Consider the following 16,063-nt stretch of genomic DNA (forward strand, 5'->3'; position numbering starts at 1 on the left):
AGATGTTTTCTGGACGGGTTAAAGCCTGACAGATCGAATGATAGCATTTAACAACCTCTCAACCTGTTATTAAGTTTCACTGTTTGCACCTGATCTGAAATCTGTAATATTTTCATGTGGGTTTTCTTGCCTCCAAGAAATGAGTTCAGCTTTAGTCAAGCCTCACTTGCACACCGTATCAACATCATTTGTCATTTCTCTTTTTTTAATAACTCGCTCAATATTAGCAAATTAAATGAGCTTTTTTCGCTGCCTTTTCATCACAAACTTTTGTGAGAAATTATAGGTTTCTATGGTTGACAAGACAAAGCAGGACAAATAAATCAATACAAAGCAAATGAAAGCAAATTGAATCTATTAAAGCAAAATTACTGGGAGAAAAAAAAAAATCAGCCGAACACAACGTAACCCACAGAGTCATGGGCGCAGACAATTAATGACAGAGGGAGCAAAAAGGTGCTGGCTCATTAAGCCTGGCCGGCCTGTGCATGCAGACAAGGCCACCAGCCAGACCAAAGCAGACCAGCACAAACCAGTCTACTTGGCTAAAACGGCGTTGCAGCCCTGCAAGCCCGCTGGGACGTAGCCTTCTACCTGCAGCCACCGGAGGCTAAACACCAGGATGTGTTTTATTTAGCAAAAATGTTGCCCAAAAAAAGGTAAATTAGGAAAGATGAGCTTCTCTGTAGCCTCCTCCGTCCCCTCTGCACCTCCCACGTCCCTGCGCCTCCTCCCATACCTGAGGAATGCCAAGCAGCAGGGTGCCACAGAGGACCTTCAGATCAGTGTGAGCCAGCGAGGGGGGCTCTCCCGGGCAGCGATGAGTAATTAGCACTAATTAGTGGCAGTGATTAACCGCACTGGGGAACGTGGGGGCCGGAAGGGAGCAGATTGATAGAGCTGGCCCTCCTAACCCATAGAGGCTCCACTGCATCTTAAGCAGGGGGGGGGGGGGCGGCTGGCTGTGGCTGCCAGCCAGATGCTACGACGGCCATAAATAAAGGTGGAACATGTATCGAGCATCCGTAAAGCCATTTCAACAACAGGGAGGTGAGGGCTGATGTGCGGCTACTGAAGCAAAAGTGTCAAATCAAAGGTTGTCAATTCATTAAACCCTAAGGCAGGGTTATTCAAATGGTGGTCCTTGGGTCGAATCGGGCCCTTAAGTCATTTTAGAAGGGTCCTTTGAGTGATTCTGAGCAGCTAATTGAAAAGCGTATTGACTCATTTATCCGATAAACTGTGTCTGTCTTATGTAAATTTCCACCAATAACAGAATAAATTATTGCTTATCAGTTATCGCTGCTGTGATTTCGCTGTGCCAACAGCAAGTGGACATCACAACATCACATTCACTGTTTACATGCACACAAGAAATAGCATGAGGGGTAGACCAGGTTATGCTGGAAAGCAGACATGTTTTCCTACACTGTAGATATTAGTTATTGTCAGTGTCAGCTTAAAGATATAATATGTATATCTTTTCTGCATTAAAATGTTTAAACCCAACTGGACCAATGTTATAAATTTTGTTGAGCTGTGTACTTACATTTTCCCAAATGTTTCCAACAATGTTTATACCCAGAGAAATCTGTCATTTTAATCAAGGACATGGTCCGTGCCTTCGCCCATCAGTGGCATCATATCCTCTTTGTGCATGCATCAGGGTTGTGGTTGTCAGCAAGAAGCTGTCATACATTAGCTTTTTATTCAGTTTTAAGCAACATTTGTATGATACACTTTTTATATCTCTGTCATTTTTAACGATATGCTTAACCTGATGCAGGATTTTAAGTCACCGGATGTCTGGATCTTAAGTTATTGGAGAAACAAGCTGAGCAAAGTGTAGTGGCAACTTAGCTCCAGCCCCTGCCATGCCGAACAGCATCGGAAAAACAACACTTTTTAATGTGAAACTACTTTATTCAATGTTTTTACTGGTTTTAATCACCAAATCCATTTATTTTGGAGAGGAGGAGACCTCTGTGGACAATCTTGCTCCTGGTGAACACTGAAGGATCCTAACAAAATTACATATTGTACGTTTAAGTCAGACTTTGAATACAACGCGCAGTGATAGGGTTGGCCAGTATAATTTGTTAGAAAGAAAATAGTTTCTACATGAAACTGCTCACAACAAGGTCTGTGGATTATCTTGAGTAACTGGGTCATAATTTCTGGAAAGACACATTGCTGTTGAGTTCTTCAAATGTATTTTTTTGGCACCCTGAGCACCACAAGCTGAATGCCATCTAGGTCCATTATACTCCAGAGGGGGCAGACATCGCTACAGGAAATATCTCCAATACTTGGCAACTCACACCAAAACAATCTAGAGTGATAAACAGCATTACAGGTAGTAGGAAAAATATGTATTTTGGATTTTGGAATGAACTGTCCCTTTAAAAGGTTATTATACAGCACGTCTGTGTTTAAAGCACACTTCTGTTGTCCCTGACTCGCCAAAAATTGTTTAAATACAATAAAATAAAGACAGTGAAATATTCCTCCCAAAGTCATGTACATCTAAATAATGTCGCCTCCCCGTCTCCATCCAGATTTTCAACCAGACCTACTGTCCAACTAAAAGGTACATCTACTAGAACCCTAGATTCAATGGAGATTAAGGTTTCATGGGCAACAGTCTAATATCTTTTACCATGACAGCTGGGGACAAGCAAGGCAACAACAGTCAGCCTCAGTTTTCACTGTCTGCACATAATAAAAGGAATTTGACTTTGTGTATCATTTAGTATTTCAAATGGTGAGTCTAACATGAATTGTGTCACTCCAGTCAGCTGAGAGGGAAGGAAGACGCTCTATAAATAGTGTTTGCTATTTTTGTTTGGCTCCATTATAATAATGGCTAGATTAAAGTTTGACTCAGTTAGCTATAGTATTGCACCTTGCCATAAGCAAATGAAAGCCCCTGCTAAAATTAAAATGTAAATACCGCAAGCAGAGCTCTCCCCCATCTTGAGGTTTGTTTTTTTAATGAAGTGACACACACATGCTAGTTTCTCCACATGGCTTGAAAACAAATGACATGATAACTACACGAAGGGGCCAGGTTGAGAAGCTATCTGAGCTTTTGTGACAAAACAAGCGGGACGTGCGGCGCTTCATTTTAACCATCAATGACTTTAATTAGTGTCATTCTACAATCACCAATAATAGTGCTGAAATGTGCGGGCCCTGCCTCTGACAGCCGCGCGGATCTGCGGCGAGGCAGGGGGCTCTTAACAAGATAAGCCCTGAAATCAGCGAGCCTGAAGGAACATTACCTGAACAAGAGTGCTGATGAAAATGACTGTAGTGTCGGCCTGCTTGGAAACAACTGAAGTGTTGTTCACACGTCTTATGGTGAAACAAGCCAACAACACAAGTAGCACTACACCAGATAATTCCCATCACTTGTAGGGCTGAGAGAGAGGGATCATCCCTTTGTATGTAAATGATCCGTCTGAATCTTTGGATCTCTGCTAAAGAAAGAAAGACAAAAAAGTGTTTGCCATTTAACAAGGAAACAGATTTAACAGGTGACTTAAAATTCTGTCTGAGGGAGGAAAATGTCTGCCTTAAGTTGTGTTCAGGAAACACACAACTGTCATTCGGCTTTTTTTTTTTTTTTGCTGTTGTTGTTAACAATTCTTACAAAATGGCCAATAACCAACAATAGTCCCATCTCTCAATAGCTGAGATAGCTGGAAACAGCAGCTGGCAAAACAATCTCACCCCTTCATTTAGTGGCTGTTCTTGAGCTTTTGATCATATCACATCATTTTCATCTGCCTAGTTGTCATGGAAATACACTTTTTTGAATTTCCATTTTTTTTCTCTGAGCATTGTAAGGAATTCTCCTCCATGTTGACTCAAATTTGAGTTTCAAAGTTCATTGTTGACCTTGCAGTTGAAAAAACAACCTCACCTCAAAGTTGTTTTGGTCACTGTTTTGGAGCTTTGGATCATGTTATGGAACTGAATGATGGAGATTCATACTGCAGGTGAACATGGATGAGAAGTCCTTAAAGCATTTAGAACAAAATGAGTATTGAATATCTACATCTCCATGACAACTGGACAAACTCCTACTAATAGCTACTGAGTGAATGTGATAATATATAGCTAAAGAACAGCTACTATATGGACCTTGAGATGAGACTGTTTTGCCAATGCCTCTGAATATACTCCTACTCCACAACCCTGTTTGTTGACCTTAGCCCCAAGCCCATCTGCTCCTACTGACGACTCGCCTGGGTCCAGACCTTTGAAACCGCCCACTCCACCGACTTGATTCATTCGTCTGGCATCTCTGGCGTCTACGGCAGCATGGCGACGTGTCAGTGGCGACCTAACATGACGTTCGATTCAGACGGATACTTTGGTCTCCAGTGATTGGTTAGGGAAAATCAAATCCCCCTTCCCCATGGAAATCAGTTGGAGCTGGGGCAATGTCAGACTAAAGATGGAAATGGAGTGTGACAAGCTGACAATTCTGTCTGATATCAAGCAAAATGATGTCTGTAATTTTAAAGAAATGGCTCACAGATATATACTTTCCGTTGTCTCAGTAATTTGCTAAAACAGCAAGTCACTGTAGTTTTTAATCAAACAAACAAATAAAAATAGTGCATTTTCTGGGGACTATTTTCAGCAGTGGATTAATCCACATTTGTTGCTCTAGTGAGTATTGTGGCAGCAGTATTGTGGTGTATGTGGGATTGAGTCAAAATAAACTACAGTTTGTGTTTATAGTAAGACATGGAACATCAGCGTGACTCATTAATGTGTTTTAAATAATTTTTGGACAACAACTGAGCTCTATGGCACAGAGGAAGAAGAAGAAATATCAGGCTCTGAATACACTGATAACATTCGTTAGTATGCTTGAATTCAGATGTCTGGATTGCCTTGGCTGAAGCACACTTTTTAATGGCTGCTACCTTTTGAGGTGCATTTCACTCAGTGTAAGGCTGAAAAAGGGCAGAGTATATACTATGTATGTGTGTATAAGGATGTTTATGTTTATATTTGTGTTTTGTGCTTCGACTGCTTTTGGAAACAGCAGATAGTGTTCTCACAATGCCCAAGATATTGACTGGTTTCAATTTCCTCCGTTCTGACAGGCCATTTCATCGGCAACTTAGGATAAAGGCGGCTATTGTGCAGAGGCATTACTGTAAACATCAACACATCACTTTCAGATCAAATGTTTCCCACAAACCAAGACCTTTAGTGAAACCCGGTGTATAATACAAAAGGTGGGACGCTGTTTCGCATGATAATTAACTACAATCACAACCAAAGTGGCCGTAGCATGATTTAAACACAACAGAAGTAAAGTCATGCAGGATGGTGAGAGCACCGTTGGCAAAAGAGATGAAGAAAATGTTCAAGCGCAGTGGTGACACTCATTGAATTACATGTTGACAGCTCTGTGTTAGTGAAGAGATGAAAGCAAAATGAGATTTTCAAAAGTGAATATGGGGAATGACAGTATTGCTTTCTCCACATTGTCAAACTTGACAGTGCTATTACCATCACTATAACATCAGGTGCTGGCATATGGTATTCAGTTAGCAGAAATCAGCTACCTCGTTTGAATATTGATTACATTCCAGGCAAGAGGATGACTTATAGCACCGACATTTTAAAAGAAGGTAATAAGACTAAAATTGCAATAATGTGGGGAGAGAGGAAGAAGATGAGCAGGTATTGTTGAAATGAAAGTTACTGATCCAAACCAGTGATTTAATAATTAGTTGACAAGGTGCCGAGATGTGTGGTTTTTACAATTTTAATTTACAGGAAGATAAAAAAAATGTTTAAAATTTTTAAAAATGTATAATGGAAGCAGTCTAAAAGATTTATTTTTGACGGGGAAAAAAGCAGAGGTGTACCGATATGGAATGCCAGGGCAGATAAAGATAATAATTAGCATTACTTACCATTATTGGACAAAGACGATAATAAAGGCTAAACTTTGAAGGATAAACCCCTTGACCTCACATTAAAGGTCCTTCCTACTGTCAACATAAGCCTTGTGAACAAAATATAGCTAACAAACAAAGGCCACTTTTACTGACGCTCCTTTTCTTTTTCAAAAGAGTACTTCACCTCCAAAAATACTCATTTGTATATCAACTATTCATCCTGTGTGAAGAAAACTTTGATTGTCTTGCATGGCTCCATGCTCAAAGAAAAATTCAAAAACTGAAAAAACAAAACACAACAAAAGCAAAACTATATCAAAACATCTGTTAAACTCTAACATAACACGTCTTTGCTGAAACCTAACTATGTAAAACACTTCAGCATATAAGTTAAATAAAGGTTATCATGAAAATGAATATTTGGGATGTATAAATGAGACTTGGATTTTAGTGCACAAGTTGTGTAAGAGTTTGTAAACCGATATTTTGATATAGTTTTGCTGCAGTGAATCGTTTTGATTCATGAAAAAGTTTCCCTGTTTTTGGATTCTCTGTTCACTGTAGAGGCATGCAAGAAATGTTTACAATTTTCACAAAGTCAAGATAACGGGGTGAGTAACTATAACTGAAATTGGTTGGTGAAGCGTTCCTTTAAATTGCTGGCCGGCAATGTAATTAATTTGAATTAATTAGTGCATCATATTTAATGTGTTCATTCATACTATTGTACAAAAAAAAGCTCCACATTGGAGGATAATATATCAGCCACAGATAAATCCCTCATCTCCAAAAGAATTCACTTGGATGGTACGTCGGCATTTGGTGTCAAGTTTTTGTTAAATTAACTTGTGGATGCAAAGCAAAAGCAAATAAAAAAAAAAGCAAGAAAACGTTTTAATTTGGCCAAAAATAAAAGAAAGAAATGCCGAAATTAAAAAGGAAAAGATGTAGAGTAGGAAGCTGGGACTTTACTACAGTAACAAGAAAATCAGTAAAAAGTATTTGTTTCTATTCGAAAACATTAAATCAGAAAACAGTGTCTCCATGCAGCTTAATGGCAGAATAATGATAAGAAAATATAGAGAAGATGAAAAAATACAAAAATCATCAGTTGAAAATAAATGGAAGCAAATGAGCTTAATGTGCCTTAAAATGGATTAATCTTCTAAAACTAAATGAAATCCAGGAGAAGGGTACTTTATCATGGAAGTATGGTAAGAATAGCGAAAAGTGAAAAGTTACTATAAAACTTATTATAACTTATATTAAAAACTTCCTGAAGCGAGTAAAGACTTTTCAACTATAGTAAGAAGGGTAAAAAGAGAAAAATCTCATTCTCAAGAAAAAAGGATAATGACAAAGTAGTCTTATTATTCCAGGATTTTGTGCGGTGATATATAATCTCCTCATTAAACATTTGTGTTGGATCTCTAATTAGTTAGCTTACTCATCTCTTTGCACTAGGAGCTGTGTCAGTTTCAGGTAGAGAGTCACTGAGCCCGAGCACACAGGAATGATGGTTTAGGAGTGAATTTCTCGGTGCATTCAGTTTGACATTTCTCTTTTCGGTCACAAAAAACTATGAATACAACAGCAGATCCGATGTTTAGGATGCCCAAACTAGTCACAAGCCGTAATGCCTGCTGCTCTGACAAACATCAACCCACTCAGCCAATGAAAGTACGGCAGAACATCCAGCCTCCTCTGTCATCTCCCTGAGAAATCAGCATACTGAGCATCTCCGGCACTGTGTTCATCACTCCAGAAAACAGGTAGGCAGGGAGGGACTCAAAGACAGCCAGTGTGTATAATTCCACTTCAATAACCATGCATGTCACCTTTCTAGGATTGGTTCTGGAAGTCTTTCTTTTTTAACTCTTTAGATTAGGGACTGGTGATGTCTGGACCTGTGTTGTCAGACCCACTATAATTAAACTTGATTATTTTCAAGTTTCTTACTTTTTAATTTTAGTCAGAGTTGTTATACTACTGTTCAACTAATGCTCATTGAAATGCATTTTGAGTGACCGGGTTGCAATCATATAGTGCTTGACCTCACGAAAGTACAGCTGTAAATGCACCCAAAATGCGTTGAGGACAGATTGTGATCCAATTGGTCAGGTAAACATTGTGACCACATTGAACACAAGTGTAAATGTAATTGCGTTTTTGATTCATCAACAGCTACAGTACATGGGCAAAAATATGTAATTGCACACAGCTGTTCCAGATGAGTGATGAAGCAGCAATTAACCAGTTAGTGAGCTAAGTTACGAGGAGGAAAGAAGCAAAAAAGCTTAAGGTTTTCAAGACACTGGTGGATGAAGTCAAGACGAGACCAAGTGTCTGTTTTCAATATGAAGTGGTCTAACGAAAGTATGAAAGCGAAACGTGGCTAATAATATTCAGAAGCCTACCGATACAGGAAGTAGTGAGCCCTTTATGTAGCAAGGTGGAGAGTAAGAGTTGGTTGGGGTGGTACATGGAAATGTAAAGTGTCCCAAATATATGCAGGAAAGCACACACCATCAATCTCTATTTCTAGCCAGGTTTTTTTTAGTTGTTTAGCCTAAAACGTAACTTTACCATTGAAATATCTGCTATAGCCACAATCTTTTCATCTAACCTTAACCATAGCTGCCACGATCAGATATTGTGAAAAGAAAGAATTTTATTAATCCAATCCCCCAATGTCAAATTTCTAGTTTGGCAACTGGGTTGGTGTTGAACATTCAATTCCCTTCCAGCAAAAGTATGCTGCTATAATAGCCTCCACTTTTCTACTTTCATACTTTCTAAAATAGTTTGCAACCTGGCTGCACAGATTTGCTCCCATTCAGCCACAAACGCATTATTGAGGTGAAGTGTTGATGTTGGGTATAAGGTTGGGCTCCAGTTTGAGTTCATCCTAAAGGCATTGGATGGAGCTGAGATCAGGGCTATGTGCTGACCAGTCAACTTCTGCAATAAACTGGGAAAACCATTTCTTTGTTGACCTGGATTAGTGCATGGGGACATTAAAACAGGAAAGCGTCTTCCTCAAACTGCTGTCACACTACAGTAAAGTATTAAGATTTTCTTTCATAAGGAGCCCCAGATCAAACATACAGTCTATGGACAGAAGTGTCCACAAACTTTTGGCCACATACTGTAGGTAGTTGGTTCTCTGTTGAAATACATGTCAAATGATTGTGTTATTGTAGAATAAGATTAAAAAATGTCATTGGAAATGACTTTACTCACCATTAAGATTTAATGTCATTGCTTCATTGACTGTAAGGTTTTTTTTCCTTTTCTTTTCTTTTTTTTTTTTTTTTTTTTCCTTTTACTGCAGTGGTTTCTCTTGAGCATCGCATTGCTGTAGCCCAGGCAAATCATGCCGGGCACATGAGCTGAACCCACTCCCATTTGGCACCTAAAAATACAATCTATTTATGCTGCCAACATTTCATTCATCCCAAGTTTATTTAATATATGCAACTATTTGTGCCAACTGTGGTGGAAATCTTCCACCAATCTACAATAATTAATCTGTGAGTCCCCCTGATTAAGATCTAGAGCTAGATTGTGAATCATCAAGTCAAACCAGTGGTCAACTGAAAGTCATAAGAGATATTTGTATGCACGCACCTACGGCTAAAATGCCTTGTTTTGCAAGTATTCTGCCAACATCATTGTGAAAAGCACAGGCATACAGTGTTGTACTTGTAGTGAAGTGGTAAACAACCAAATTGCCTACATCAGTACAAGAATATCCGCAACAAATTGCTCCTGGCAAGAAACTGAGCCCATTATCTGATCAGATTTGACCACACATTTGTCAGTCCATCCAGCTGAGAAAGACAGCACAAGTGGGTAATGTGCCAGCCAGCGCTGACCTCAGACTGGGGGAGAGGTTTCCAGCACTCAGCGACTCCTCTTTCCTCCCACTTTGGAGTTCTTAAGTCAGGTCCGCAGCAGAGACTTCATGAATGAGCCTTAATGTGACAGAGAAATTGGGGATCACTTTCTCTGTCTGGCTCTGCCAACAGTCTGATGATATCGACGACTAGATGGCGTGAACGCGGGAGACTCCAAAGAGAGGATTAGAGAGGGGAGATAAGGCTATCCACTGTAATTAAGCCCTATCTCTGTACAGCCACTGAAGAAAATAAATCACCCTTCAGAGCCTGCCAGTGTTGAAATGCATGAACAATTATTCAATAATTAATCGTTATACATGCAGGCTCCAAACACTAATAGGACATATTTTAACTACAGCATTATAGCACTGTTAAATTAAATTAAGTCTGAATGCATTTAAGATCAATGTAATAGATCACCTATTTAACCTTTTTTAATCACTCTAATGTAATTGTATTAGCTCTGTTATCAAGCTTTTTATGATGTGCCCTATGCTCATTTCCCATTCCAGCCCATGTATAATTGAGAATAGAGATGTATAGGGTGTGGCACCAGACATACTAGTGGAAACATTAAGCAGAGCCCTAGAGGAAGGTGCCAGTCATACTTGCAATCCAGTCCTGGCAATGTAACAGGCTGAGGATAACATGGAGATGAGGTCAAATATTACATTACAAGGAATTAAATCTGTTAGTTTACAGAACATTAGCAAGTCTGCAAAGCACTGGTGCTGACAAACAACTAATTCTCACTCCACTTTACCGTTTTAAAGGGATACAAAATGATCATTTATATATCAATTACTCACCCCATGTTACCTTGAATTCCTGAAAAAAAGTTATGTTTTCCCACATGCCTCAACTGTGAATGAAGAATTCAAACACTGCAAACATTCTTGATGAATTGACGGGGGCACCACAAAATTCCATGTACAGACTCTCACAGAACTGGTGCAGTATAATCCAAGTCTCATTTTTCCAGTCGTATGCCCAGCACTTCCCAAACATATGTATTTTTGCTAGAACATTAATTTAAAACATTGCTGCATACAAGTTGTGCATCTGGGCAAGCGTATGCGTTTGAACTCTGCTCATGCATTCCATTGAGTTGCCCAGGTACGCTACTCGTCTGTGTTTCAGGCTGGTAATATAGAGGTGTTTTACATAGTAAAAAGTAAAGTGTTAAACACAGACCCCTATGACTTCAATTCATTAAGAGTGTTCAAGGTTTTTGGATTCTTTGTTCATCATTGAGGCATGTGAGAAAGTCTTCTTTATGAATTCAAGGCAACATGAGTGAGTAATTGATATACAAATGGTCATTTTGTGGGTGAAGTAGTTTTTTAAAACACTTGGTACCTGCTAGGACATTTGACACCTCTCCCAATGAAATGCTTCTACCAGTTTTTGTTTCCATATGCTTTAAGTAATTTAAGGTAAAACTCAACTTTACCATAAAAACAGTCAATTGTTTATCAGATTCTAAGGAAAAATACGAAATATTGCCTTCTGTATTACATAAACCGAGTAGTGATAGAGTCACCTAGGGTTTAGAAAATGCAATGGGCCTTTTTCACTATTTTCTGACATTTTATAGACAGTATTCTTCATCATTTAATCAAGGGAACAATAGGCAGATTAATAGAAAATGAAAATAATTGTTAGTTGCTGCACTGGATAAATTATTGTAATTACTTACACACTCTGCCCCGTTAGCTTCGAGATATTTCGCTTGAGTACAGAAACTAATTACAGTGTCATCAGCATTATTTAAGAAAAATATACATGTTTAATTTAATGCGACAGAAACAGAAATCAGCAATATTACAGTATACTATCCAGACATCTTCTGACAGATGCTTCGGCACTCAGCTGGTATACCAAATATTCTCATTTTTCAAAGAGTCCTTATAACATCTGTTAGAATAACAAATCCATTATGAAAGTAGAGAACAGCTCTTATCACAACAAGAGAGGAAGGGCAAAAGATATCAAATTTGTTCTGCTGCTAAATAAGTGCAGATACAATCATATTAGTTCATCCTTCATCCTGACCAATTTCCCACTCACCTGATCATCACTTCACACTGCAAGGCATCAATGGAGCACAAATCTCACAATATTTGTCTCAAAGCAGGGGAAGAAGAATCTGCTTTTGAATCTTTAGACAGAAATTGCCTCTGTGCAGAGAAGGGTAATGTTTCTCCTCAGAAGTATTCACGAATATGTGCATTTTCAATTGAAAAATTCCACATTTTCCTCAGTAAAACAATTGCATGTGCAGTGCACTGTACCTCCTGCAGTAAAGCTTCTTTTGCTTTTTGCTTGGTTAGAGCTCTCCTAGGTCCGTATTGGGCAGTCAGAAGTAAAAGGATATTAGACATGAATAAAACAGAAGTTCTCTTTGAAATGATGTGACATTTCCATATCAACTGGAATAAAAACATTGTGGTACCCTTGATCTGTTTATGTGAAACTGAGCCAAGCAGTGAGATACTGTGATGTTTGATGTTCTGCTGAGGGTTTGAGTCAGTCGGCCAGCTGGTGGTTAGACGGACAAGCGTCTGAAATTCCTCTAAACACTGCGGTCAACAACATGCAGAGAGATCTGAGGCAACACACACGGGTGTTTGAGATGCCAACACAGTGAAACACAAACCAACATGATGTGTTAAAGGTGATGTGTGTATCAGTTTTAACCGTTAACATTCAGTATCATGGTCAAATATGGGGTCTTATCGGTAAGGTTTTAGCCATAAAAACCCATACTATATTAACACATGCATATTAACATAGATAATAAGATTTTGATGAACCATAAGCATTTTTGTGCATCTTAAGAAAACGTTAATAGGAATGTGGTCATGTTTATCAGTGTATTTATGAACCTATAACAGCATTAGGAAATATTAATAATAATTAAATTATACTTGAATAATTGGTAGTGATTGAAAGTTTAGCCTAGTGTGGTTAGGATGGCAGTCCACAAACCTGTGTTTAGAATTTTGGTGGATTCTACCTTTCATGGTGATAATTTGATTAGAATTAATGTAGAATAATTCCACTAATATTTTAAAATGAAGCGTTTTTATTTGTGCCCACAGCATCTCTAAGAGTGCACAAGATCAAAGTGAAATTCAAATTATTGTCTGGTTTAACTTATGTACTTATTTGGGAAAAAAAATTAACCAAAAGAAGGAACTGAAAACATTTGATCTGTAAATAAACCTAATGTATATATAAGTCTAATGGACTGGGCACACATTTTTTTTGTGGAGAACCGTTTCCCACCTTCCTCCTTGTTTTAATGCTGGATGCTCACTGATCATTATGCCGCTGATTGCTTTGCCAGGTGCAATGCCAATTACCTTAAAATGGATCACCTGTTTGTTTGTTATTTAAGAAGCATCTATACTGCATGACTGTGACACTGATGAAGGCCGGCCTGTCGAAAACGTTTTGTCATCTGTAAATAAACTGCAACCCTTCTCAGTCATCATTAGTCAACATAATGAGAATAACGCACCAGCTTTTCTAAGTGCGATGGAAACTCTGCATGCAAGTTTAAAGAGTGGTCATGTGCCATCCCCACAAATGGACACAAGGACAACACTATGTAACACGAACTAACAACATGTAGTAGTAGTAGTAGTGTTAGCAAGCTAGGCTAACTAGCCTTTACTTTCCATGTGGAATACAAATTTAAGAGCGTGACAAGTCTTTTGAAATGTTGAATGATGGGTACTTGTTGGAAAACAAACGCTTTGTATCAACACTCATAACACGCAGGGTCAACACACACAAGACAATCTCCAGTGAGTACTGCACCACAGCGCATCTCTTGGCAACGCACACCCTCAAGTATTAGTCAACAGTTTCAGTGGGAGATGCCTGTTCAGAGGCTTTGATGCCGTTAAGACAATGGTTGAAAATAATTTTTACTGCTTTTGCAAAATGAAAAACTATGTACAGTAGCTGTTTTATCATCATAGAGCTTGTGGCCTCACACATAAAATGTGGAGAGTCTAAATTTCAGTTTGACTCACAGCAGGTATGTCAACTCCTCTACCGCCATCCTTTGTTTCTAAGGTTTGACAGAAAAGGTTAAAGTCTCTCAAAGGTTAGAGTGTTAAGTGAGTAAAATGATTCATTAGAAAAAGCTGAACTATTTAACCATCTACTGGCCTTGATTATATTCTGTAACCATCCAAACGCTGTTCTAAAACTTTTTTTTTTTTTCACCTTCTTTCCACCTTACCCTGAGGCGGTCGCTGAGTTCGGTAGAAAGAAGGACAGAGAAGCATTTTGCCAGGAGCATAGAATCACTAGATTTAAGTCAGTGGCTGCCTGACTCCTCTGGAGAATGACAACCACAAAGAAACAAAGACGGCATGATGGTTTGACTGACAGCCTTTTATGTCTGTTCACTACAAGGTCAGATGTACCCCAAATAGAAAATAGATGTGAGTGATCCTGAATTTCTTAAAGAACGCCCTTCGTGTAGGATTCGACACTGTATGTTTTGGTAAAATGAAGATTATGAATTATGAGCGGCAGTGAGAAGGACTCCTCTAAAGTGTCGACATCAAAAGCAGAAGCCAAATAGCAGTGGAGCAGAATAATCTAAATATAATTGTGTGACTGCTGGCATGTCAACTTCAACCTTGTCTCATAAATGCCATAAGGAAGAAATGTTCTCCGAGGTTAATTTCACTATATTATCAAGAGAATTAAGGCAATTACCAACAAATGACAAAAAGGGCTATTCAGAACCAATTCTGAGGATAACTGACCGTGCTATGTCCTCTCAGCAGGTGGTTATTCATAATACAGCAGGTGATTCATATGAATTATTTCCTACCTGTCATTCACTTTGCTCTGCCGCCTCAGTCTGTCCAAGTAATTGTAGTCCTGTAGATTTCACTTTGGCACCTACGGCGGGATTCTTGGCTGACCTTCCTGGGCGCTGCCTTCTAGCAATTATCTGTGGACATTTTGGAAAGAGAAAGACCGTAAATATTCCAGAGGGAATCCCAAAACAGATTCAGTTCAATACAAAAAACAGGTCGAACCACAGGAAACAAAATATGGTTACATGAAAACAGAGTCTGTTGAGTAATTTGAAGAAATGTCCTGTTGTCAAATGCATTAAAGGGTCAGGAATTTTCTTTTGGTGATGTATCACATAAAGATTCAAACAGCACTCAAACATGTTTGGTGCTACCTTCCACACCCTGTTCCTACCTGATAAAAATATGCAGCAGCGCTGGCACTACACATGTTGTTACCCCCTGGCCCCTAAGAAGCACAGAAATATATCATAATCTGTTTTCAAATTATGCGTTACAGTACCACGCTTTGGTATTTTCCACATATGCTTATTCAATATCCCAGCGCTAAAACCAGCAGGACCTCAATTTGCCTTCGAACGTTTAATCTCCAAAAGAAAACACTTCCACACAAAGCAGCGAGAAGCTAAGTAACAGTACAGGGTCATTTGGCGCCAATGAACTATTGGTAAAATGAGTTTCCATGGAGACTAATATGCTCGCAACTAAAGACACATAGAGTGGCTTTTTGGAACGACTGAAGCAAACCGTGGGGCACAAAGATAACAAGCTTAGACAAAGACACATAATGTCAACACAGTCTCACCACACAGGGCTCAACCTGTAATCAACATGTACAGTAGCTGCAAAAGGTGGTAGACATTTTACACAGCTGAATGTCAAATGTAAATTAAGTGCTCTGTGAATCAAAACATTAAACGCTGACTCAAACACCAAAAGCTGGATTTAGGCACAACACATTATCTCTATAGGGTGTTTTTTGTCACCCTGTCTTCCAAGGATCAATCTCTGATTGCTGTATAAAAGGAATCTATGAACATATTAACATATGGCTATATACAAAATAAAGTTAAATATAAAGTAAAGCTTAAGGTAAAGACAAGGTCCTGAATTACAGTATTTCTTACAATGCTTGTATTATAAATACATAGCAGCCTGTGTGTATAGGGATGATGATTTCTCATGTTATGTAAAACAAAAGATTTAGGTTTCATAATTTCTGTATTGGCCCACAATAAAACAATCCTGATTATAAGAACACTTCCTCTTCTGCAACACTGTTTATAGAATATAGACTTTATCAGACATCATTTCTTAAAGAGGAAAAAAGAAGTACTCTCAGACTGTATCCTGATCAATATGAAATACTGAATTCAGG

At 38.7% G+C, this 16,063-nt stretch overlaps 1 protein-coding gene across 6 annotated transcripts in view; it reads right to left on the reverse strand.

The window, feature by feature from the left end:
• LOC125879676 (RNA binding protein fox-1 homolog 3-like) overlaps positions 1–16,063 on the reverse strand; it is a 574,563-nt gene that overhangs the window by 397,242 nt on the left and 161,258 nt on the right. For 5 of the 6 annotated variants that reach the window (XM_049561662.1, XM_049561661.1, XM_049561658.1 and 2 more), the window contains exon 2: positions 14,697–14,819. The exons of the other annotated variant lie outside the window; for it this stretch is intronic. The gene's annotated coding sequence lies outside the window, so the exon portion shown is untranslated. The remainder of the gene's footprint in view (positions 1–14,696; positions 14,820–16,063) is intronic. 6 annotated transcript variants of the gene reach the window in all.

This window comes from Epinephelus fuscoguttatus, linkage group LG19, assembly GCF_011397635.1.
Source record: "Epinephelus fuscoguttatus linkage group LG19, E.fuscoguttatus.final_Chr_v1".
Classification (NCBI taxonomy): domain Eukaryota; kingdom Metazoa; phylum Chordata; class Actinopteri; order Perciformes; family Serranidae; genus Epinephelus; species Epinephelus fuscoguttatus.